Below are 26,816 nucleotides of genomic sequence, written 5' to 3'. Positions count from 1 at the left end.
ATTTCCACGTTACGAGTCATACCCCAAAACCAGCTTGGAAGGATATCCACAATTCCAGCATCAGAAATATCGAGGTATGAATACTCATTCTGAGATTGAAGCCATTTCGGAAAATACGGACCCATCTTGCAAGACCCCGAACTTATATAGTCCAGTTGGAAAAGAGGAGTCCAATTAGAATGGAAGTTTAAAACTAGTGAGTTAGAGGATAAATCTAATACCCTTAATTTGGAGAGTTTAGAGAAATGGGAATCTGAAATCACCCCTTCCAAAGCATTCATACCAAGGCCAATAGCCTGGAGCTTTGACATTTGCCAGATACTTTCAGGTATTCTTCCACTTAATTGATTGTAAGAAATATGTAATTCCTTCAACGATAAAAACTTGGTGAGATCAGGTAATGACCCTGCAAGTTGATTTTCATCGAGCCACAAATTCTCCAAGGAGTTTTGAGCACATGTAGACAATATTTGAACAAATTTGGAAAACTGTCCACTCAAATTGTTGCCGTTAAGAAGCAAGGATTGCAAACTACATAACCTAGAGAGAGAATGGGGTTCTGCTCCTTCAAGTTGGTTTTCAGAGAGATCAACATATGCAAGAGAGCTCATGTTCCCGAGAACATCAGGAATTGAACTGGAGAAGAAGGAAGATTACACCCATCTAATGTCAAGTTTGTTAGTTTGGGGAGTTTATTAACTGCTTCCGGCCAATAAAAAACATTACTGAGACTGGCTAAACTCAAGTCCAAATATGTCAACGAAGAAAGACAAGGGAGCCAATTGAGATTTTCTACATTACTGAAGTCATTGCCGCCGAGATCAAGGTGCTGCAAGTTGGTAAGGTTTCCAACCTGAATTGGAAATTTTCCACCAAAATTACACCAAGAAAGATCGAGATATCTCAAATTGGTTAGAGAACCAATGAAATATGGAACTTGGCTCCCAGTAAAGTTAATTCTCTGAAGGTCAAAATATTTCAAATGCTTCAACTCAATCAGTTTAGGACTAATCATCGTACCTTGCAACAAAGAACCAGAACCATGGTCGCTGAGATCAAGCTGAACAACATGACCAGTTTGGCTGTCACATGAGACTCCTTCCCCATCTGCAACAATCTTGTTTTGCGGTGTCTGTTCCCCACGAAGAGAATATTACTTGGCTGTACTCGTCCATGACGAGGCCTTGCTTGAATGCAAGGAGTGCTTCCCTTTCCTTCTCTGTGCACCTCATCGTCATGTTAGCATCGCTGTGGCCAAGGTTCACATGTAGGGTGATGATTAATAGCAAAAGCACCATAACTCCCCCCATCTTAAAAACAATAACAATCAAGATCAAGAGGCAGAAACACAACCAATCACACAAGTGTTGTAATAAAGATATGAAGCTAGCACCACAAAACATGCATAGATGCAGCACACAACACCCCTCAGATATAAATACAAGAGTGCACTGCCTTTGCCCCTGTTAAGTCTAGTTTTGAAAATTAAAAATATGGCGAAATTTTTTGTTCAACCGTGCAGGTGGGTCGAAATTTCGAATGGTGGTGGAGTTTTCCGGTGTGACTGTAACACGAGGTAGTACATCAAGTGCCATTATACAAATTGTGGGATATGTGTGTTAAAAAGTTATTAGCTTAAAAAATAAAATTTACCACCACTTATATAAAAACAAGTGATTTATCACTCGTATTCCAGTTATAATGAAAAAATTTTAATGGTGGTGATGTCGCAGAGGCTTTTCATATGTAATAAGCCTTTTGGCTTGACTTGTGTGGAAAATATCAGCCGTTAGAAACAGGTAGTGCGGCCAAAATAAATTTGAACTTTTTTCATTTGTTTTCTATGTGCAACGAAACCTCTTTAGACTTCTTTCTTTACTGGTGGGTTCTGTTAAACAAGGTTTTGTTTTTGCCAAACCGAAGTTACTATTTTGTTCGGTTTTTTAAATTCTTAGAAGGTAAATCGCAAGTAATTCGGTCTGGCATATTTCGGTTTGGTTTTGATTATTTTTTTTAACTTAAAAATTGGAGATAAAGGAAGAAAAAAAAAATCTAGAGATTTGGGAAAGATAATCCGATTTCAAGTTTCACAAATAACAAACAATCCTAAATTACATTTTAAGAGTTGTATTTAATGAAGGGTTTCTATCACAAATATCAGTGAAATTGACCCATCTTATCAAGATGATCCTTGAAATTGAAGATCAACCAATGTAATCTCTGAAAATGGGTATCGTAAATCCACGTGGTCCTTTTGTTAAAATTTTGTCAAAATTTTATTATGTATTGATGTGGCACATAATTAGGTCCCACAAGTTTAATTAGATATTACATAGGCGAATTTGAATTACATTATTGCTAGTCAAGGCTTAGCCCACTTTCCCACTCTTTTAGTGTAGATAATATCATTTTGTAAAAAAAAAAAAAATAGCACATACAATTTAAATAAAATCACCATTGAAATGATAATCATATTAAACATATGTAACTATGCAAGTAATATAGCAAGGTTTTTATCACATATTGTCTCTGAAATTGAAAATCGATCAATGTAATCCTTGAAAATGAGTGCCGCAAATTAATTTAGTCCTTATTGTGAGAGATCCGATCCGGATCTCTCCCATCGAAGCCCAGGATCAAGTGATCCGAACAATTGAAATTTGATCCAACGACTACAAACAGGGGATCCTTTTAACATTTATAATAATTGTAACCATTAGATCAAATTTCAATAATCCGAATCACTTAATCCTGGACCTTTGATGGGAGAGATCTAGACCGAATCTCTTCCTAGTCCTTACATTACAATTCTGTCAAAAAACACTATGATGTGCTCATGTGGCACATATCTGGATCCCATAAGTTTAATTAAATATTAATATATGGATTAAAATATTAAAGTAAAAAAATAAATTTTATTTGATATAATTATAAACTTAAAATAAAAAAATAAAAAAGAAGAAGCGAGGTACCGCGGAGAGGTAGACGGGAGAGCCATCGCCGACTCGCAAGGCGTAGCGGCCGGTCTTTAGGAATCAGGTGACGCAGCCGACGAGGAACTGGAGGCCGCCCTTTTGGGATCGGGAGACCAATTTGATGGTGGCTTGCCTGGGCAGCTGTGGTGGTGGTTGCAGCGGTTGATCTCATGGTGTCAAATTTCGAAATTTTTTAATTTTCCGGTTTGAAGGATTTGAAGGTGTTTGAATTTTGGAATGGTTCTGGACTGGGTAAGGTTTATAGAAGGAAGGGACGGTGCGACGGAGTGATTTGATTGGTAGAAGCCTAGAAGGGGATTCACGGGGAAGGAGCTGAACAGAGTTCATCTTTTTTTTTTTTTTTTTTAATTATATAAAAATAAAACTTTTTATTCAATTTTTGTTATTTAATGTGTATTTTTATTTAATCTCTCCACATTAAATTTTAATTTTATTAATATGCACATATTTAGTTCTTTAATTATAAATGAACATAAATGAGAAAATATTAAAAGAAATTTGTGGTACAAAAATGTATAAATACATAAGTGTACATAAATGACAATGTCGAAATATATAAAATTGATTATTTTGAATTAATGTACCGAAATGTTAATACCGAAATATATAAAATTGATTATTTTGAATTAATGTACCGAAATGTATGTACCAAAATGTACGTACCGAAATGTATGTACCGAAATATAGTATATTGAATTAATGTACCAAAAAGTCAATACCAAAATGTACGTACCAAAATGCATTATATTGAATTAGTGTACCTATATGTTTGTATCGATGGATATACCAAAATATTCAAATGTATTAATGTACCTAAATGAAGAACATACAAAATTGTTATCGGAATATATATTATAAAAAAAATTAGTTGCCTAAATGTAGACATTAAAATATATTATGATGAATGAAATGAAAATTAAATTTAAACGTAATTAATACATTAAAATAGGAATAAAAGATAAATAAAACATCAAAATATAACTAATAAATGAGATGATTAAATGTACTAGGTGTCGCATCCCGGCCCGGGGTGGATCATTTCCCGGGCCCGCTCCACCACCGTAGCACGATATTGTCCGCTTTGGGCCCCGACCATGTCCTCACGGTTTTGTTTCTGGGAACTCACACGAGAACTTCCCGATGGGTCACCCATCCTGGGAATGCTCTCGCGTGCTCCTCGCTTAACTTCGGAGTTCCGATGGAATCCGAAGCCAGTGAGCTCCCAAAAGGCCTCGTGCTAGGTAGAGATGAGAATATACATTTAAGGATCACTTCCCTGGGCGATGTGGAATGTTACACTAGGGACTAAAATTGGATGTTAATCTTGCACAAGGCTATTGTCTAAAACTCATATTTTTTAAGGATTAAAATGAAGTTTTCTATAAAATCTATATATTCAAGATTTATTATTCTTTTTCTGTACAAAAAAATAAATAAATAAAAGATTTATTTATTCATTTTAAATGCTGTTTGCCTTAGCCCTTTTTAGACCTAGCAATTTTTTACACAATTAGTTAGCACGATAAATAATAATTGATTTCAAATCAATAAAATAACTAATCGGGTCGTTATTGAATTACCCGTTAATGAGGTCGTTAACGGGTTTACATGTGGGTGACTCGTTTCAACCCATTAAGATAAAAAGTTAGTTTGATAATTTTAAACTACTAAAACCTTACTAGTTACTACAATAGCCATACTTAATATCACAAAAGTAAGCTTAAAATTTTTCAAGGCACTTTAAAAATACAAAGCAATTTAAAATGCCAAAGAACATTAAAAACTCGTAATAATTCATTTAGAAAATACTAATTTGGACAGCTTAAAGATTACGTAACGATCACTTAACACATTAATAAAGACTAATTTGGACAGCTTCACTTAATACAAAATAGAAACACCTGAATTCACTGGAGATCATAAATCACTTGCCTTCATTCTTCACTTAATAGTTAAAATATTAGAATTTTGCAACCGAAAACATTAACCATCTCAATCATTACTAACAGACATTTCCATCAAATTCATTATTTAGACAATTTTTTTTTCAAGGCATAGTTACTAAGGGCGCCTAAAATGCAAGTACAAGGCGGCGGAATTACAAAGATTATACATTTATCTAATCTTTTTTTTTATAGAAAATGAAATATTTAGAAATGTTAAAGACATTCAAATTGTGAATCCAAACAAACCCAAATTGACAATTGAATAGAAAGAAAACCCGGTCCCAGATCACAAAAATCTTCAAAATTCACAAGGAATTCACATAAAGATGCAAAACTTGGGAGATGGGTTTTTAACTGTACCTCGAGAAAATGAGGACGGCGCGAACCTTTTAGAGAGTGGATGAGATGGAGAAAAGGGCATCATTTTCAAGAGGTAGGAAGAGAAAACGGCGGAGGCTATACAGGGAGAACTTCGGCGGAGCTCAGAGGGGATGGGAGGACTTGGGTGGCTGTGGACACGGCTGGCTTTGCCTCTTCTTCCATTGTTGTTGTTTATTCGGTTTTGGGTTTAAATTGGGTTCGGGCTTACTCAAGTGAATTCGGGTTTGCCTAAATTTATTAAGGATAGTACTGACAGTTCCGGACCAGCAAAAACAATATCAATGACAAGACAATATCAATGTTTTAACAAAAAGCAACATTATCGCACATTGTTCAAATAAAAAGCAAACAATAAACTATAGCCATTCCAAACTTGTATCTAGCTTATATAATATGAAGTGGGACGAGTAATATGTGCATGAGCAATTTGAGTAGAAATTGGATTGGGTTTGGGTTGACATGGATGAGCAAAGCATCAATCCAACCCAATAGAGATTGGTTCGAAAAATTGAAACCGAAAAACAATCAAACTGAACATCGAACCGAAACTGAAATAAACCGAATTGGATTATATTGGCTTAGTTTCAGTTTCAGAAGTTTGGAAATCAAACTAAACCAAACTCAACCGAATTATAAACCCATTTACAAGAGTATTATGATACTTAACCCTTACTAACTAATACATTACACTGTGTACATATGCAATTAACTTAAGGATTTGTTATTGTTTTTTATTGCCAAGTGCTTAAGATGAAATGGATTTTGGCAGGAGCCAATTGCTTAACTAATAAACGGTATGAAATGGATTCTATGTTAATTTCCCATTGCATATAATTATTAGAATTTAGTTTTTGCATTATAATTATTTGAGGTCGGTGCCTTATGTTTGAATAAGGCTTTTGCCCAGTTGTTTTGTTTGGTTATCCTCGTAAAGTAAGCTTAGCTTGATACAATTATTGGTATCAATTTTTTTTTTAATTGTTTTATCATTTTTAGTACTGGAATATATGCATCTTACCTTATTTTTGGTAATGGAATAAATAAGCATTCGGCCTCCTTTTGAAGTTTCAACAAGGCATACATTAGTGATATAGTGTACCATGCAACGGTGTTTTTTCTGTTTTCTTTGAATAAACGATATTATCTACACTAAGGGGTAGGAGAGTGGGCTAAGCCTCACAATGGACTAACAATAATGTGGTTCAAATTCGCCTTTGGCGATAATCAAACCTAAAACCTCTCACTTACAAGTGAAAATGAATACTACTAGTGTTGCTTTTCAAAGATTTTCTTGTATATTCATTGTAAATATTACAAGAGAGTGAGAACACTCTTATAAGGAACTACAAAGAGAAGACACACGGGAGAAGCAAAACACAATCCCTTGGTTTCTGCCCTAGACTCGTGAGGGCAATTAAAATAAGAGGCATGGGACAAGACAAGGTATGGTAAGACAAGAGTAGGGTTAAGACCATCACTTTAGTCCATAACTTAGCTAAAGTGAGGATGACAACCCATCCTTGAAATCCTTACACCATACTTTGGGAAGTAATACCAACCCCATGAATTAAGGAGTTGACAACATGTCACTAAGAAATCAACCTCAGTCATGCATACAACCCGAAACCCTAAAGTACAATAAACAAACAACTTCCAATACTCCCCCTCAAGCTGGATCCAGAAGGTTGATGGATCCGAGCTTGGAAAGAAGACGCTGAAACTGATGAAAGGGTAAGGGCTTTGTGAGAATGTCAGCCAGTTGTTCGGTGCTTCTGGTGTAATGTGTCTGGATTACTTGTGATTGCACCTGCTCACGAATGTAATGACAGTCAACTTCAATGTCCTTCGTTCGTTCGTGAAACACGGGATTGGAGGCTATGTGCATGGCAGCTTGGTTGTCACAGAATAGAGACATAGGCAGAGTTGCAGAAAACCCTAAATCGCTTAGAAGACCCTTGAGCCAGACTAATTCACATGCTGTTGAAGCCATTGCACGATACTCAGCTTTGTCATGAGAATACCACGACCAACAGACCCTTTCAAATAATGTAGGATTCTCTTTACAAGATTCAAATGATCGATGGAAGGAGAGTGCATGAATTGACTGACAATGCTCACTGCATATGAGATATCGGGTCTGGTGATTGTTAGGTAGATTAGCTTACCAACAAGCCTCTGGTATGAACTGATGTCTGAGAGTGAAGTTCCACCCATGTTAAGTTTGAGCTTGCTATCGAGAGGAGGAGTGGCAGGCTTGGACTCACTCATGTTAGCATCCTTGAGGAGATCTATGACATATTTCCGTTGATTAAGAAATAATCCCTTGTGAGAAGATGCCATTTCAATCCCAAGGAAATATTTTAACACCCCAAGATCTTTGATAACAAACTTTTGTTGTAGTGACTGTTTGAGTTTGAAGATTTCGACTGCATTATCACCAGTGATTATTAAATCATCCACATAAATCAACACCACTAATGTGCCACCAGTTCCAATACGAACAAATAATGATGAATCAGCTCCACTTTTTTTGAAACCAGCACTGTGAAGGACTGAACTTAGTTTAGCATACCAAGCTCGAGGCGATTGCTTCAGTCCATAAATGGACTTATGTAACTTACACACCATATCAGGGACCTGACTTTGAGGATGTCCAGGTGGCAATCGCATGTAAACTTCTTCTTCGAGATCATCGTGAAGAAAGGCGTTCTTTACGTCCATTTGGTACATATACCAACCTTTATTGACAGCAACACCCTTACTGAGTTCATTTTTGCAACAGGTGCGAAAGTTTCTTTATAATCCACCTCAAACGTTTGAGTGAATCCCCGAGCCACTAGCCTTGCTTTATGTCTCTCGATTGAACCATCTGCATTGAACTTGATCTTATAGATCCACTTGCACCCCACTGCCCTTTTTCTTTTTGGAAGTTTGGTGATGCTCTAGGTGTTGTGCTGATCTAGGGCTTTGAGTTCATCTCGCATTGCTTCTTGCCACACTTCCTGGTTACTAGCCTCATGGAAACTTTAAGGCTCCCTGTAACTAGAGATGTTGTTAAGAAAGGCAGCATGCGAAGGAGTTACCATTTGATATGAAACATAACTTGACATTGGATGCTTGGGTTTGTATATATCAAAATCTTGAAACCTGGTGGGAGGCTGCCTATCTCGACGGGGATTGCGTCGAGGTTCTGGGAGAGATGGCTCATTCTCGTGTAACCTTTCAGCCACATCTTGAGAGCTTTCTTGGTTCTCACTGTCTTCATCTTGTATGAACCCATCAGGCTGAGGGTTTTGGATACTAGTATCAGTCTTGTCGTGACTAAGCTCTTGGTGATGTAGATCCTCAGGTCCGATTCTTGGTAATGGGAACAGGTCCAGAATGCCATCCCCTTGGTCTATGATGTCACTTGTTCTATTAAAAAAATAGTTAGACTCATGGAATCTAACATCTTTGGACACAATCACTTTCCTTAGTTGGGGGTTATAGCACTTATATCCCTTTTTAGTGGAAGAATAACCCAGAAAGACACATTTAGCAGACCTGGGATCCAATTTATCTCGGTATTGAGATTGAACATGCACAAAACAAATGCAACCAAACACTTTAAGGTGAGATATATCGATTTTTCTTCCTTTCAGGACCTCTAGGGGAGACTTGAGTTCCAAGACTCGACTAGGTAACCTGTTGATGATGTATGCTGCTGTCATAACACCTTGGGACCAGAACCTCTTTGGTACATGCATTTGCAACATCAGTGCTCTAGTTTTCTCCAGAAGATCACGGTTTTTACGTTCGACTACCCCATTTTGTTGAGGGGTTCCAACGCAACTCGTTTAATGCATGATGCCATGAGCACTTAAATAATGTTGCATGATATGGGACATGTATTCAGTGCCATTATCAGATCGTAAGGTCTGTATTTGAGATGAGAATTGGTTTTTTACAAGGTTATGGAAATCTTTAAAAACTTCTACAACTTCACTCTTAGATTTTAGCAGGTACAACCAGGTGACTTGAGAGAAGTCATCCACAAAAATCACAAAATACTTGTAACCATCAAAAGATTCACTAGTTGGTCCCCAAACATCGGAATGAACTAGTTCAAAACACTTACTGGTTCTAGAAAGAGAGGATTTAGAGGATAATCTAGTGTCTTTAGACAAGTGACAAGTTTCACAGATTATATCATCATTTCCTAACTTTGGGAATAAAGCTGACAAAATGGGAGAGGAAGGATGTGCTAAACGTTGATGCCATAACCAAGTATCACGAGTAGAGTCTAGCTTGGCTTGAAAACCCCTGGGATTGCTTTTTGACAGGTAATAGAGACCATCTAAGTAGAACCCTTCACCAATCATCCTTTTGGTGGCACAGTCCTGAAAAATCACATTGTGAGGAGAGAAAATGGCTAAACAATTCAAGGTGTTTGTGATCCTTCCCACAGATAGAAGTTGGAATGGAAAGGATGGAACATATAAAGCGACAGACTCTATTTCATCAGACATCAACTTGATTTTTTCTCTCCCTAAAACCCGTACTTGATTTCCATCTGCTATTGAGACTTGAGAAGGTTTGGTCAATCTTTCAAATTTTTGAGAATCAGACACATGGTTGGTCATGTGATCTGTGGCACCCGAATCTATAACCCAAAAATCATGCAACATATTTAATTTGAGTGCAGTTTTAAAGGCTTTTATAATACCTGACATGTCTTCTTGGGGCACAGGATTTGTGTCTGTCAAGAACCCTGTAAACTTGCCAAGCATTGCTGTCGATGTTCCTTCTTCCATGTTATTAGTACTGTCTCTTTGAGCACCTCATTTCTTGCCTTGAAGAAATGACATGAACTCATTCATGAGTTCTGTCGGATTTGCTGTGAAGTTCTTGAATGAATCTGACTTGTTGGAGATGGAGGTGGATGCATGATTTGCTCGATGTGGAGCACGATTCACCCTTTGTAGACCCTTCATGAAGTCAGGCTTTAATTCTGGATGTAAAATCCAGCAAGTATCCCTAACATGGCCTGTGTTATTGCAGTGTTGACACTTTAGGTGAGGGTGCTTTCCTTTGTACCTTCTTTCGTTGGTTACATATGCCCTAGATTCTGGTACATTTGGCATTGTACTCATGTTCATGACTTTCCTTCTTACTTCCTCACGTTGAATAGTTGCACACACACTAGGAAAGGAGGGTAGTTCTGTGTTCATGAGCATGTGACATCGCAGATCTTCATATGTTGAGTCAAGACTGGACAAGAGTTGGAATATCTTGTCTTCTTCTGCCCTCTTTCGTAACAGCACTGCATCAGTTGTATGAGGACGATAGGTTTCTAACTCGTTCCACATGGTCTTCATGCTTCCCAGGAGTTGCACGAACGGCTTACCATCTTGTTGCAGATCGGAGATGTCCTTCTTTAGTTGGAAGACCCATGTAGCATTATTTTGGCTGCCATACATTTCCTTGACTGCTTCCCATAGTTGATAAGATGATTCTGAGTAGCTGAAAATTTCAGCTAACTTTCGCTCCATGGAATTCAGGAGCCATGACATAACTAGCTGATCCTAGCTCAGCCAAGATTCATAGTTTGATGAGGAAGCCTCAGGGACTTTGATGCTTCCATTTATGAACCCTAACTTGGACTTGCCACCCAACGCCAACGACACAGCTCTCGACCATGGCAAGTAATTGAACTCATTTAATACGACTGAGCTTAACCTTTGATTTGGATTGACATCCACTTCCTGTGCATTTACGGAGGAAATTTCCGGGGAACTATCAGCCGTTGAAGTTGCCGGATTTTCTTGAGACATTTTTGAGAGTGAAAACTAAGGAAAGCAGTATAGCAGGAGCAGGTTAAAGTTCCTGCTCTAATACCATGTTGCTTTTCAAAGATTTTCTTGTATATTCATTGTAAATATTACAAGAGAGTGAGAACACTCTTATAAGGAACTACAAAGAGAAGACACACGAGAGAAGCAAAACACAATCCCTTGGTTTCTGCCCTAGACCCGTGAGGGCAATTAAAATAAGAGGCATGGGACAAGACAAGGTATGGTAAGACAAGGGTAGGGTTAAGACCATCACTTTAGCCCATAACTTAGCTAAAGTGAGGATGACAACCCATCCTTGAAATCCTTACACCATACTTTGGGAAGTAATACCAACCCCATGAATTAAGGAGTTGACAATATGTCACTAAGAAATCAACCTCAGTCATGCATACAACCCGAAGCCCTAAAGTACAATAAACAAACAACTTCCAATAACTAGACTGTAGTACTAAGTGGCCATGCAATGATGTTATCTTTATTGAACATATACATTAAAAAAAACAACCCGAAAAGAAAAATCAAACCGAATAGTGAGTAACATGGTTGGTTCGGTTGCTGCAGTGGACGCCTACCCAATTGCAACAATCTTGCTTGTGTTATTCTCTTCCCCACAAAGAGAGGAAAATTTAGTGATCCACGAGGCCCTGTTTGAAAGCAAAGGGTGCTTCTATTTCCCTCTCAATGCAGCTCATCACTCCTCCTGAAGAAATATTTTTGAATCCAAGGGAAAGGGGAGGGTTGACACATTGTAGTAAGGGTAGCACCACAATTAAAGCACGAAAGAGTTTCTTCAAGCAACTGATTCCGTCACTCTCCATCTTAATTCAACTAAATCAACCCTATTGATTCAGGATTTTGATTTGGGAGCAAAAGCAAAGCTCCAAGTTTAATTTCTTGGCTGTGAATAGATGTTGGTTCAGAAAACTAACTTAGAATGGGTTTGTTAGAGTCATGTGTTTGGTTATATAATAAATCAAATGAAAATGTGATACACATTATTTGCATACCTGTATTTGACGTGTTTTTACTGTTTTTGTTTCGGTTAAATATGAATTATACTTTTCCAGTTAGTTTGGTATTTCGTTTTAGTGGCTCTATAAAAAAAATGTACATATACAAACAGTGGCGGATCCAGGATTTCAAGATCGGGGGGTCCTAAGATAAAAGTTAAAAAAAAAAAAAGAAATTAGACTAGCTTGATTCCATATCATTATTTTTTATTGAATTTGGTTCATTGAATAATCAACTACATCAAGTGGCCCAGTGCTAAGGGCGCGGATTTCGGCTTTCAAAATACAAAAAATAGGGAGGTCCCGGGTTCGAGGCTCCAAGCTGGTGAGTCTACTTGACTGTGGCCAAGAGAAAGCTGAAATGCCTCTGTGAGTCTTCCAAGCCCCTATAAGGGGTGGATAACTGTGGCTTGCCACTAGATAACGCATCAATTAATGAATCTACAAAGATGAAATTTGTTAATGTAACATATATATTACAATTGGGAGTTGAGACTAGAGTCTAGGATTAAAATAACGCATCAATTAATGAATCTACAAAGATGAAATTTGTTAATGTAACATATATATTACATTTGGGAGTTGAGACTAGAGTCTAGGATTAAAAAACTTAAATGAATTTGGAAGAAATAAAATTAGGCAACTAGAGGTGGTGCAACGGCAAATGGTGCTAGGGGATGGGATAACTTGAGTTTAAAGTTGGGATGTTGCGCCGATTTGGAGGATTAAAACAAAAATTAGAAACCCCTTCTTCTTCGTTATGACCACTGCTGCATGCACATCCATGGAGGCAACAATCCTCTCTGCTGCACCTGCCCAAATTGTTGGAGGGTCCCGAAGGTCGATCACAAGTGTTTCTTCAGGCTTCCGAAGGGTCCCAGGTCCCTATATGGATATGTCCATGTATACAAATAAATTACAAGCTGAGGCAATAAATGACGAACAAAATAAAAAATTTCACGCTACAAATAAAAATAAGTCTAGGATTAAAATAACACATCAATTAATGAATCTACAAAGATGAAATTTGTTAATGTAACATATATATTACAATTGGGAGTTGAGACTAGAGTCTAGGATTAAAAAACTTAAATGAATTTGGAAGAAATAAAATTAGGCAACTAGAGGTGGTGCAATGGCAAATGGTGCTAGGGGATGGGATAACTTGAGTTTAAAGTTGGGATGTTGCGCCGATTTGGAGGATTAAAACAAAAATTAGAAACCCCTTCTTCTTCTTTATGACCACTGCTGCATGCACATCCATGGAGGCAACAATCCTCTCTGCTGCACCTGCCCAAATTGTTGGAGGGTCCCGAAGGTCGATCACAAGTGTTTCTTCAAGCTTCCGAAGGGTCCCGGGTCCCTATATGGATATGTCCATGTATACAAATAAATTACAAGATGAGGCAATAAATGACGAACAAAATAAAAAATTTCACGCTACAAATAAACATGTTTTGAATTGACTTAGCGATTTGTCTTGAAATTATTAAATGTAGGGTAAATTATACAAAACTACCTCAATTATGGGTCGAACCACAATCTCATACCTCATATTTTAAACATTGCAATGTCAATATCATACATCAACTTATGATTTCATTACAATGTCATATCTCCATTAAATATTCCGTCAATTTCGCTATTAAGTGATACGTGGCAGGCGCGAGGTCCACTACCTGCGTCACTAAATTTAAAAATTAATTAAAGGATACGTGGCAGGCGCGAGGTCCACTACTTGCTATTAAGTGATACGTGGCAGACGCGAGGTCCACTACCTAAAAAATTTTAATTAATAATTAAAATTTATTAATAAACCTTCTCTCTCCCCTCGCGTCTCTCTCCCACTTCTCTCCCTCATCTACTCCGCCGTCGGCTTCCCAAATCCGACGACGTCTTCCATCCATATTGCCTCAAATCTCATCACTTGTCACCGAAACCCCACCATAATTCAACCTCTAGTCCCCTTTCCTCTCTCTCTGTGCTCTCAACCCCGTCAACGACGGAAGCCATTTTTTTTGTCTGTACAAAAACCTAAATCCCTCGCCCATTGTCTCTCTCTTTTCTCCTACCACACTCTCTCTCTCCACATTCCCCTATCCCAGAATTTCAAACAGTAATAAAACCAAATGACATTGCAAACTAACAATTCAATTGGTCTATACACTATCCACAATTTACCATATCATAGATGGCGTCGATGTTAATAGGATACTCGACCCAGAAAGTCGGCACCGAAAGACTTTCCACCATGTTCTTCAAAGCAGCAGCCTATATCGTGGTAAATGGCACCACGGTTGAGCGAGGAATCAGGGGCGGGGCTGCAACAGAAAACTTGGGTGGAGCAGCTGTCACCGGAGTGGGATCGGCATTGTCGGGTCTCGTATGCTTGACAATTTCGACGGCTACCTCCACGTCAGCAGGCGTAATTCGGCCACATGGGCCGGTGCCTAGTACGATCTTGTCTTCCTCGACGAAGATGGCAGCGATGATGCTGTTATAGAAGGTCTCGACATCCATGTCGGCCTTGTCGGACCTGACGGCAGAGTAGATGAAGAAGAGAAGACGGAGAAAGACACGAGGAAAGGGAGGAAAAATTAATAATTTATTATTAATTAATTAATTTTAAATTCAATTGGTGATGAGTTGACCCAACGCTAGCCACGTCATCATTTAACAATGAAATTTACAAAAAATTTAATGGATGTCTGATATTGCAATGAATTCAAAAGTAGAGGTATGATGTTGCAATATTTAAAACATAAGGTATGAAATAATGGTTCGATCCATAATTAAAGTAATTTTGTGTAATTTACCTTTAAATGTATTTGCCTTAGCCTTTCATGAATATTTCAAGTGCTGCTTTCTTAAAAGTAAAAATATATTGCGCAAAGATAAGAATCTCTATTAATTAATAAAACACTCATTGTCAATCAAAATCCTATGAAATTATCAGTTTAACCCTCTAATTAAAATAGAACATGAATAAAAAGTATGGGACAGAAATGTAATTTCACACAACCAAATTTTGCTGTTCTTTTCTTCTTCAAAACATCACCTACATGTAATCCTAACATATCTCTAATTAAAAAATAAAATCTTTACTAATTAATAAAACACTCATTGTCAACCAAAATCCTATGAAATTATCAGTTTAAACTTCTAATTAAAATAGAACATGAATAAAAAATATGGGGCAGAAATCCTCTACTAATTAATAAAATACTCATTGTCAACCAAAACCCTATGAAATTACCAGTTTAACGCTCTAATTAAAACAAAACATGACACACCCCGACCCAGAAAGTCCACTTGGACCCTGAATCGAGTTGTGCTGGCCGATACCTGGAAGGTGACGAATCCATAAAATGTGATAGAGTGTAGAAAAATGTGAATAATTTGAACCTAAAAATTTTAAATACTAGAGTGCGTTGTGAGCGGGAGCGAACCCATTTCACACATGATGTCAGAGCATAAGTAAGGTACAGGAGTGTGGGTAAGAATCATACCCTCAAAAAATATCCATTAATACTAAGATTCGCCACAGATCCTTGTCGATACAAACTCAACAACTAAAACCTGGAGGGCACCAAACAGAGAGCGTGAGTGAGCAATAAAACCAAGCTTCCCAAAGTTATTACCCCACTAAAAGTAATGCCCCTCAATGTAAAACCCGTATCGTTTTCCATAAGACAATACAACATATATACATATATCCAAACCATACTCAGAAATGGCCAAAACCATGGTTTGCCATCAACTCCACCATGCATTAATAAGTAGGCCAAATGAACTTAATCAATACAAAATGATATATCAGTCGGAGTCATTGATGCGGGAATTATACGCACACAAATTAAACTCTCCTTTTGACAATTGTAGTAAGTATGTAAGTAGGGATCGTTCTAGACCGGGGATTAGGAGGGATTGTTAATCACTTGGATTTGACTCAAAAACGTAAAAACACAATATAAAACACTATACTAGACTCAAAGAATGCAAAACTAAACTTTAAAACACTAAGACAAACCAAAGACTCAAAATGCTTTAAAAACACAAACTAAATTGATTTCTAACTAAATTGAACAATAAAGTAAAGGGGGATTGAGTTTTGGACGAAATTAAACTAAATGCACAGATTGTAAATTAAAGCAGAATGTAAATATGAATGTGATGGAATGGTATGATGAGAAACTAGTTAGAGGGTTCCTTATCCACTCATGAACATATGCATATAATTTGATTCCCAGTTATGACTTCAACAAACGATGAATGACAATGCTCCAAGTTAATTAGGTCCGCTTAAATTAACTTTCAGATTTCCCTAGATTCATTGGATTGAATGGGATACGCATTACAACCAAATTATTCCTAATCAAAGTCCCTAACAATGGAATACGCATGATAGAGACATTCAACAAAGATCATTAAGTTCAACGGAAATCATAAACATCGACTAGGCATTCATAACTATGGAATACGCATGTTAATCCAGCCTAGAGTTTACTAAACACAATCGTGACTAGCGATCTTTACTACTCATGAATATAACTTCATAACGATTAGGTGAAATTCCCTTATATCCTAGCATCAAGTTTAGGCATGCAAATTAAGTGTCGACCCTCAACCCACATACATAAACAAGTTCTTAATCAAAACAGAAAAGTAAACCACATCTAAAGTTCATGAATTCATAATTGGAGTAAATCAAATCATAACCAACATATGTCCATGGCTTCAAATTCGCCTCTAACTAAAAAGAAATTAGTTCCACATGTTTACCATAATTGAACAACAAGTTAAATAAAACATGAAAACAGAAACAAAAGAAGAAAGAACTCCAAACACTCAAAGCTAGCTAAGGGGTTCATCTCCATACATGTTACACTTGCATAATAAAACGATTTCCAATTGTGTTTCAATAAACCATTAATTCTCAACACCCCAAGTTAACCGTGATGCACTAATTAACCTTCAAATCTTCCTTATGTCAATGAATTGGATGATGCATGCGACAATTCAAATCATTCTCCAACGGTCCTCAACATGAATGCATAGAAGAGGTACAGTGAGAGATCATTATGCTCTATGAAAATTATAAATGTTGACGAGGCAATTGTAACTATGAATGCATGAAACTCTTGCCAAGAATTCATTTAACGCGATTGTTTATAAGCAACCTCCACTACTTGTGAATATAAGTTCGTAACTATTAGGTGAAACTCACTTATATTCTAGCATCATATTCATGCATGAAAATTAAGTGTGCACTCTCAATAAGCATACATAAATAAGTTATCAATCTAACAGTTAAACAAATTGAATTCACAACTTATGAAACGCAATTAGAAGTAATCAAATCATATTGCAAGCATAAACATATATTTCGAATCCCCCCCTAGCCAAGGGGGGTTTAGTTCCTCATACGTACAAAACAAAGAGAATTGAAATTAAACATTGAATTCAAAGGAAAAGAAACACCTAAACATTCCAACAACTCAAACTTGAATTGTATGAACGTTTAGGCCCGCTTCTCTTCCTCTTTGTTGTAGCACAAGGTCTAAGGTGAGTTTTGGGGATTATGGATGATGTAGAATGGAGTGGGGTGGTAGGATAGTGTTTTGGAGGGATGGGAAGCCACGGCCAAGGGATGGATTTCTGGTGGTGTTTGGATTAGTAGGGAATTGATGGAATGGTGCCTTAAGGCACGGCACCAAGGGATGGTTTTCTGAAATGGAAGAGTGTGTCTGAATATGGAAGAGTGAATGAATGTTGTGTGAAGTGTGTATGGTTTTTATAGGGAGAGAATGGATGGGAGAGCATGTGAAGGACAGCTAGGTTGGTTGGTGGAAATGCATGTGGAATGGCTGGAATGAAGGTGGGTTATGCACGGCAAGGTGTGAAGTGAATGATTGAATGCTTAATGGTTGCATGTGGCTGATTTATTTGAAGGGAATGCATGTGCAAAACAGCTAGGAAAAGTTGTGGAATAGCTGGAATGAAGGTGGGTTATGCACGGCAAGGTGTGGAGTGAATGATTGAATGTGCAAGTGGGTGAAATAGCATGTGCAATGACAGCTAGGTTGGTTGTTTATTGAAGGGGGAAAGCTGGAAATGCAAGGGAATGTGCACGGCAATGATGGTTTGAGTGATTGAGTGTGCATGTGGCTGATTTATGAAGGGAATGCATGTGATGATTAAAAGGGGAATGCTAGGTTGGAAATGCATGTGAAAAACAACAAAAATGAAGGGTAGGCCACGGCAATGGTGAGGGCATGTGCTGATGGTTTATGGGAGAATGATATTGAAATGGGAAAACATGTGGCTTAACGATTAAAGGGTGAGGGGATGCACGGCAGGGATGTGGTTTTGGTTAATGGCTGAAATGCAAGGGGGAAGGTATGGTTATGGTTATGATAAGTGATAAGTGTATGGTTATGATAAGTGATAAGTGTATGGTTTTGATAAGTGATAAGTGTATGGTTTGGTCTTCAATTTCGTCCATCTACTTGGCTTTAAGCATATGCAATCCATTCCAATCTCTAATTTGCTCCAAAAGGCTCCAAAATGCATCCTTTTGCATACTTTGCCCTTAGAACCTGAAAACACACAAAAGAAGCATAAAGGACTAAAATAACTAAAGAAACATAACGTAAATGCACGAGAACAAGCCATTTAAGTCGCATGAATATGCTCCTATCAGTCATCTAATATGACATGTACAACTTATCCATATCTCATCAATCATGGTTAGCATATAAGTCGGAGTCACCTATAGTGACCTGTACGACTTATCCATATCTCATCAATCATGGCTAGCATATAAGTCGGAGTCACCTATAGTGACCTGTACGACTTATTCATATCTCATCAATCATGCTAGCATATAAGTCGGAGTCACCTATACGACTTATCCATATCTCATCAATCATGCTAGCCAATAGCTCAATAAGTATACTTGCACACGAGTCGGAACCACTTAAAGTGGTCTGTACGACAAGACTGGGTGTAAATAAATACTCTCAAGTGCTACGATCACGTGAAGACTGTGCGAATAATCGCGGGTCACCTACGAGTCGGAACCACCCAAAGTGGTCTGTACGACAGGACTGTGCACCTACCTTGGATCCAAGGTGAGCGTAAGGTGCGTGAGGTGAACATCACGTGAATGACTGTGCCCTGGCCACGAGAGGAAGCACTAACACCAGGGTGCATGTTTATGAGCTATAATATATCTCAACACAATCATACTCACTAACATCACTAACATCAACATGTACTCACCTAAAGCTTACCTGGGCGTCCGCAGCGTCATATAACACTTCAAAGCATTCACAATAGTCAGGTCCAGGTAATATCCATATGAATATGTCATGATGCAATCTAAACCCAAACATTTCATGATATCCCCAAAATATATAATACGGCGTAACATGTACAATCAATAACACCCTACTCCCAAACTATTTACTTTTGAGAGTAATCATTAGTGATAAGCCCAATTAGACCCTAGTTACATTAACTATCATTACTTACCTTCCTTACTTCAATTTCTTGATTTTTCACGCATTGATTTACGATCAACATTTAATCACCAAATCATAAAGTTAAATCTCACACTTTCCACCAATGTCCCTCACATTGCTCAATTCACTAAACAAAGCTATTGTCTCAATTATTTAATCTCATTTATTATATGGCTGCATCTAACGTCTTATTAGATTGCCTACGTACCCTAAACAGGGATCAAGCCATTCGTAGTTCGCAATGATTAATTGTAGGTAACAAGTATAGATCACTATAGAAGTGCTTGTGTAACTATCAATTATATGCCTATGAAAGAAAAAGAGCCATTCACTTGGAGTCCACGCTATGATTATCTTGCACGCACATTGAGACATCACGATCTATCGTCGCCTGCCACGAAGTCCAAAAGTGGACGGAAGATGGTCAATTTTGCCCACAAAGCCGGCGGGTGCCTAAAACTTCCTGACGTCGATTCGTCGTCTACAGTGGTCCAACGGGATCAAGGTTGGTTGGGTTTTGCTCCTGGGATGATGGGCTACAAAGCCCAAGTGGTGGCATCGGCCATCGCTTTGCCAATTTGCTGGAAAATCGAAAAGGGTGGCCGGAGCACTATTGATTTTAGTCAACTTTTGTGGCCTCCAACCGTCACATACCATGGTTAATCAAGGTGGTTCTTAGGTGAGTTTTGTAGAGGAGAATGAGAGCTTCAAGATGGTGGTGGTGGCGTCGAAAAACTCCATCGGAGTTGGCCGGAATCGACTTTGGAAGATGGGTGGTCGTAGAGGTGTACGGACGGAACCCACGGGAAAAGCTCCCAGCTTTTCCCCTTTTTTTTTCCCCCTTTTTTCTGATTTCTCAGTGGTCCTCCACCCCTTTTAATTTGATTGGTCCATTTTCCTCTTTACTTAAGGCTGATTAGTTAGTCTTCCCACAAGGTGGGAGTTCAAATAATTTAACTACCTTTAAATAACTAACTTCAAACGTTCGTAATTATACCGTTATAATTCGGACTCGTAAACGGCTTTCGCCTATACGTTCGTAGTGACAAGTACTACGAGGATATGCTAAAAGAATAAGTCATATGTCACTCTAACTAATGATCAATGGAAGTCAAAGTCTTTGCCTCTAGGGCATTTTCATAAATTTGCGCTTCTAAAATTAATAAAAATGTAAAATTTGGGGGCGGATCACTTCCTGGCCCCGCTCTACCACCGTAGCACGATATTGTCCGCTTTGGGCTTATCATTCCCTCACGGTTTTTGTTTTTTGGAACTCACGAGCAACTTCCCAGTGGGTCACCCATCATGGGATTGCTCTAGCCCCTTTCTCGCTTAACTTTGGAGTTCCTACGGAACCCAAAGCTAGTGAGCTCTCAAAAGGCCTCGTGCTAGGTAGGGATGAGAATATACATATAAGAATCACTCCCTTGGGCGATGTGGGATGTCAAAATCCACCCCCTTAGGGGCCTGACGTCCTCATCGGCACACACGCGGCCAGGGTTAGGCTTTGATACCAAATTGTCACATCCTGGCCAGGGGCGAATCACTTCCCGATCCCGCTCCACCACTGTAGCACGATATTGTCCGCTTTGGGCTTACCATTCCCTCATGGTTTTGTTTTTGGGAACTCCAGAGCAACTTCCCGGTGGGTCACCCATCATGGGATTGCTCTAGCCCCCTTCTCGCTTAACTTCGGAGTTCCTACGGAACTCGAAGCCAATGAGCTCCCAAAAGGCCTCGTGCTAGGTAAGGATGAGACTATACATATAAGGATCACTCCCTTGGGCGATGTGGGATGTCACAGAACATGAACAAGAAATATAGGGCAAAAATGTAATTTCACACAATCAAATTTTGTTTTTTTTCACAGCCTTACCTGAAGGAAAAATTTTGTCCTAGCTAAGAACATGTAAGAACATTTGAATACATATGCAAACTAATAACTCTTTAAAGTAGGCATGCATTCAAAAACAATTCATAAAACTCATGACTTTCAAAGCCTAGTATATGGTGAACCATAAGACTCTTTAACAAAATTAAAGAGAATAAGAATTTAGAGATTCTTTACCCTTGAAGCTCATCCTTGATTGCACAAGGGATTCACCCAAGTGGAGGGCCTTCAAGTCACCTCCTTGCTCCTTGAATCTTCCTTGTGATTTCCTCCCTTTTAGTGCTCCTTTTCTTCTTTGAGGATTTGAGGATTTGTTCTCCAAAACACCAAAAGTTTAGTGTCTCTAAGTCTCCACACCAAAGATGTTGTGTGAAGATGAAATGGATGACTTAGGTAAGAAAGATTGCTAGATGCTCCTCACCTAAGGTAATGAGAGAATAGGTTTCACCCAAATTCAATTAGAAACCCCTTAGGGTGAAATGGCTATAAAGATGTCTTTATACCACCTCACAATGGAGTGGCAAACTTGCAATTAAGCCAAGTTCACTACCCTTAAGGTTATGGCCGGCCATTTAATGTATTTGGGCTTAATTGCCCATTTTGTTTTAGTTGTCATACAACTTAAACATAATGGGCCTTGTGGGCCAAAACGTTTTTGTGCCCCGAAGCCCAAAACTAACTTAAACGCCCAATACGAACGTTTCGTATAATTAATTAACTATTTAATTAATCTTGACCATTCTTCAATTAAACCATTTAATTGCTTATCCATTTCATATAATTTCTTCACTTATATCTTTACTCGGTGTACGATCCATTAGGTTCCAATTAGCGAGGTAGTGGGCGATGTTACTCTTAACGATCGATTGTGAATTGAAACCACATTTCAATTCTCCCTTAAATTAGTGTTTGCTAATCTTTAGGGCTTCCACAAACCATGGGTGACGCCTAGCAGCATGTCATGGTTACCCAAGCTAAGTAGAAGTGGTTGGAGAACCTATCCAGTTACAACTACAATGCAATACGGTTCTTCTCTAATACAATACTCTTAATCACATTGTTTAAGTGATAGTTTGTTTCATGTCTACTATCCAATGTGATACTTCTTTATATGATTCAATCGAATAAGATTTGGAACATCTTCCTTAGTCATATTCATATGCTTTGGCCAAAGACTCTCGAATCATATCTTAGAGTATTCTCCTTCCATCATGGAAGGTTAGAGATCCCTTGTTGTACATTCATATGCCTACATGACTAGATAGCTTGACCCCAACAATGCCGTGGACACTCCAATGGAATGCCGTTGACATAATCAAAGATCAAGGACCTAACCATTAGACATCAATGATGCCTCAGGTTAAAGGACTACTTTGCATATTGCAACTATTGAGTTCTCACATGACATGTATGTTCGAACTCTTGTTTGATCGTAGTTCAGTGTACTCGATTACTCTTTCGAGCACCTATGTGTTTGCCTTAGTGTCCAACACCAAATGACTTGAGACTAGTTCATACTCACGCTTGAGTCGACATAACACATACTAACCTTAGCGGATTGTCAATGCCCAATTGGCAATCCTATGGCTAGGAACGTTTTAGGAATGAACATAAGAGAAAGGTCTCGTTAATTTAACTAACTTAAATCACTTGTCTCTTAGATCAAATACATTCCTTGGATTCCCTTATTGCTTAAACACAAGATACTATAAATAGTGATTAACAATAAGCTTTGCCCTTCTATTAAACATATAAAAGTTTAACACAATAAGTATTCCAAAAAGCTATTACATCAAATGAGTGGCTTTGTGGGCATACTTCCAACAATCTCCCACTTGCACTCAAAGCCATCCTCCCATGTATCTAATACCCATCTTTTCCATATGGCGGTCAAGTTGGATTTGAGACATTGGCTTCGTTAGTGGATCTGCTACGTTATCGGCCGAAGCAACTTTGAGGATGTTGACTTTCCCCTCGGCAGCATATCTTCTAATGATATTGAAGCGCCTATCAAAATGCTTGTTCTTTTGATGTGCCCTGGGTTCCTTGGCTTGAGCTATCGCCCCATTATTATCACAGTACAAAGTTACTGGTGACGTAATGGTTGGAACCACTCCAAGTTCAGTGATGAACTTCTGCATCCAGAACGCTTCTTTGCCGGCTTCAGCTGCAGCAACATATTCAGCCTCTGTCGTGGAATCAGCAATTACACTTTGTTTCTTGCTTTTCCAGCTGACAGCCCCACCATTCAGAGTGAATACATATCCGGAGTTGGAACTTCTATCATCGACGTCAGATTGGAAATCTGCGTCTGTATAGCCTTCCACTCGCAACTCTGATGCTCCTCCATAAACGAGGAACATGTCCTTAGTTCTTCTTAAGTACTTAAGGACCGTCTTGACAGCTGCCCAGTGTTCTGATCCTGGGTTAGATTGATATCGACTAGTAATGCTCACAGCATATGCGATATCAGGCCTTGTGCATATCATGGCATACATGAGACTTCCTATGGCGGAAGCATAAGGAATAATATTCATTTGCCGTATCTCTTCAGGAGTTTTAGGTCCCATGGACTTAGAAAGGTGAATTCCATGTCTCACAGGAAGAAAACCTTTCTTAGATTGTTCCATCTGGAACCTATTTAGCACCTTATCAATGTACATAGATTGGGATAATCCAATTAGTTTTCTGGATCTATCACGATAGAGCTTTATCCCAAGTACATAAGATGCATCTCCTAAATCTTTCATGTGGAAGGTTTTGGACAACCACACTTTTACAGAAGAAAGTACTGCAGTGTCATTCCCGAATAGTAATATGTCATCTACATATAACACTAGGAATATAACTGCTTCCCCAACGACTTTTTGATAAACACAATTGTCGTCTTCGTTTTGAGTAAAACCAAACGATTTGATTTCAGTATCAAAACGAATGTTCCAGCTCCTGGAGGCTTGCTTAAGTCCATAAATGGACCTCTGAAGCTTGCATACCTTAGTCTTTTCAGACTTGGACACGAAACCTTCGGGTTGAGCCATATAAAGCTCTTCCTCTAGGTAGCCGTTCAGAAAGGCTGTCTTCACGTCCATTTGCCAGATTTCATAATCATGGTACGCAGCTATAGCAAGCAAAATCCGAATGGACTTAATCATGGCTACAGGAGAGAAAGTTTCTTCATAGTCAATCCATTCTCGTTGCCTGTAACCCTTGGCTACTAGTCTAGCCTTATAAGTCTCCACGTTCCCATCAACGCCTATCTTCCTCTTGAATACCCATTTATTTCCAACAGGTACTATACCTTCTGGAGGGTCTACAAGAGTCCAGACCTGATTTTGATACATGGAATCCATCTCGGATTTCATGGCCTCATGCCATTTCTTTGAATCAATGTCGGACATTGCTTCATTGTAGTCTCTAGGGTCCTCCTTTGTGTCATTGTCACCTAGAAGGTGCAATTCCGCAAAGTCATTGTCTAAGCCATACCTCCTAGGTGGCTTATTGACCCGTTCAGATCTACGTGGAGCTAGGGGTTCAGGAACAGGGTTGTCAACATGTCGAGTGCTTGTTTGTGGTTCATCATTAATCTCATTAATTTCCATCGTTTTACTTATAGTTTCTTTGAGAACAAATTCGTCCTCTAGAAACTTAGCAGTTCTGGCGACAAAGACTTTCTGGTCGTCAGGATGGTAGAACTCATATCCCATAGTTTCTCTAGGATATCCCACAAAATAGCACCTTTCTGATCTCGCTTCAAGCTTAGTAGCTTCAAGCTTCTTGACATATGCTTCACAACCCCAAATCTTAATGTGATTAAGACTTAGCTTTCTTCCATGCCATATCTCATAGGGCGTTTGTGAAACTGATTTGGAAGGTACTCTATTAAGCAAGTAAGCTGCTGTATATAGAGCGTATCCCCAGAATGTTACTGGTAGATCAGCGGAACTCATCATAGAACGAACCATGTTCATCAAGGTTCGATTTCTCCTTTCAGAAACTCCATTAAGTTGTGGAGTTCCCGGTGGAGTCCACTGTGATTTTATTCCACACTCTTTGAGATAATCTAGGAACTCATTACTCAGATATTCACCCCCTCGATCTGATCTTAGGATCTTTATCTGTTTCCCAGTTTGCTTCTCAACTTCATTCTTGAATTCTTTGAACCTTTCAAAGGATTCTGACTTGTACTTCATAAGATACACATAGCCAAACCGAGAGTGATCGTCGGTGAATGTGATATAGTAGGAGAAGCCTCCTCTCGATGTAGTAGACATAGGTCCACATACGTCAGTGTGGATTAACCCTAGAATTTCAGTGGCACGCTCTCCTTTCCCAGTGAATGGAGATTTGGTCATCTTCCCTTTCAAACAGCATTCACAAGTACCCATCTGGTCATTACCTAATGGGCGGACATATCCGTCTTTTGACATCTTGCGAATCTTTTCAAGGTTCACATGTCCAAGTTTAAGATGCCACATCCTTTCTTGGTTAACTTCTTCTCTAGCCCTTTTGGGTTTTGAGGTATTCCCGCTTTCAATACAGTGCATCCCACTATTCGTCTCTAGGTGAAAAAGTCCCTCTATCATAGTACCATGAGAGATAATACGACCATTCAAGTATAAAGTGCAACTCATTTTGTCAAACAATACTGAGTGCCCATCTCGTAAAAGCTTAGAGATAGAAATCAAATTCTTTATACATGAAGGAAAATATAAACAATTTTTAAGTTCCAGGACTTCCCCAGAGGGTAGGTTAAGCATGTAGGTGCCTATTGCTTTTGCAGAGATTTTGGCGCCGTTCCCAACTCGCACAACAATCTCCCCATTGCGCAGTGTCTTGCTCCCTACTAGTCCCTGCATCGTATTACAGATATGTTGACTAGCGCCTGAATCAAATATCCAGGAATTGGAGCTCACTGTAAAAGCACTTTCTATGACCGAAATAGTCTCTTCAAAAGTTCGTGTCATAAGGCTCGCAATGCGCACCCTGTATTTCTTCTTCCAACGTTCATCCCTTTCACAATGAAAGCATGTTCCTTTGGATTTCTTTGCCTTCTTCTTAAGAAACCTTTTCCTTGTTTTTGCATTCTTACTCCCACTGTCCTTTTTGAAACATCTTTCAAATTTACAGCACATGTCAATCATCTCGTTAAAAGTATGATCGAATCTATTCACTTTATAGTTTACAATAAACTTAGTGAAATCATCCGAGAGATATGCAAGGAAAAAGTCTTGG

General features: G+C 38.6%; 1 protein-coding gene and 1 long non-coding RNA gene across 6 annotated transcripts in view; one reads left to right on the top strand and one right to left on the bottom strand.

Moving 5' to 3' along the window:
• Nucleotides 1–5,575, bottom strand: part of LOC103934484 — a 58,498-nt gene extending 52,923 nt beyond the window's left edge. Inside the window, exon 1 of the long non-coding RNA XR_007251434.1 lies at nucleotides 5,303–5,575. This is a non-coding gene — a long non-coding RNA (uncharacterized LOC103934484). The remainder of the gene's footprint in view (nucleotides 1–5,302) is intronic.
• LOC103932526 (serine/threonine-protein kinase BSK3-like) overlaps nucleotides 1–26,816 on the top strand; it is a 92,460-nt gene that overhangs the window by 9,722 nt on the left and 55,922 nt on the right. The gene's annotated exons all lie outside the window — the stretch shown is intronic.

The sequence above is a fragment of a genome, unplaced genomic scaffold, assembly GCF_019419815.1.
Source record: "Pyrus x bretschneideri cultivar Hongxiangsu unplaced genomic scaffold, Pyrus_bretschneideri_v1 Contig40, whole genome shotgun sequence".
Classification (NCBI taxonomy): domain Eukaryota; kingdom Viridiplantae; phylum Streptophyta; class Magnoliopsida; order Rosales; family Rosaceae; genus Pyrus; species Pyrus x bretschneideri.
The sequence above is the reverse complement of the archived record's forward strand: the minus strand, read 5'-3'. Positions and strand labels throughout refer to the sequence as shown.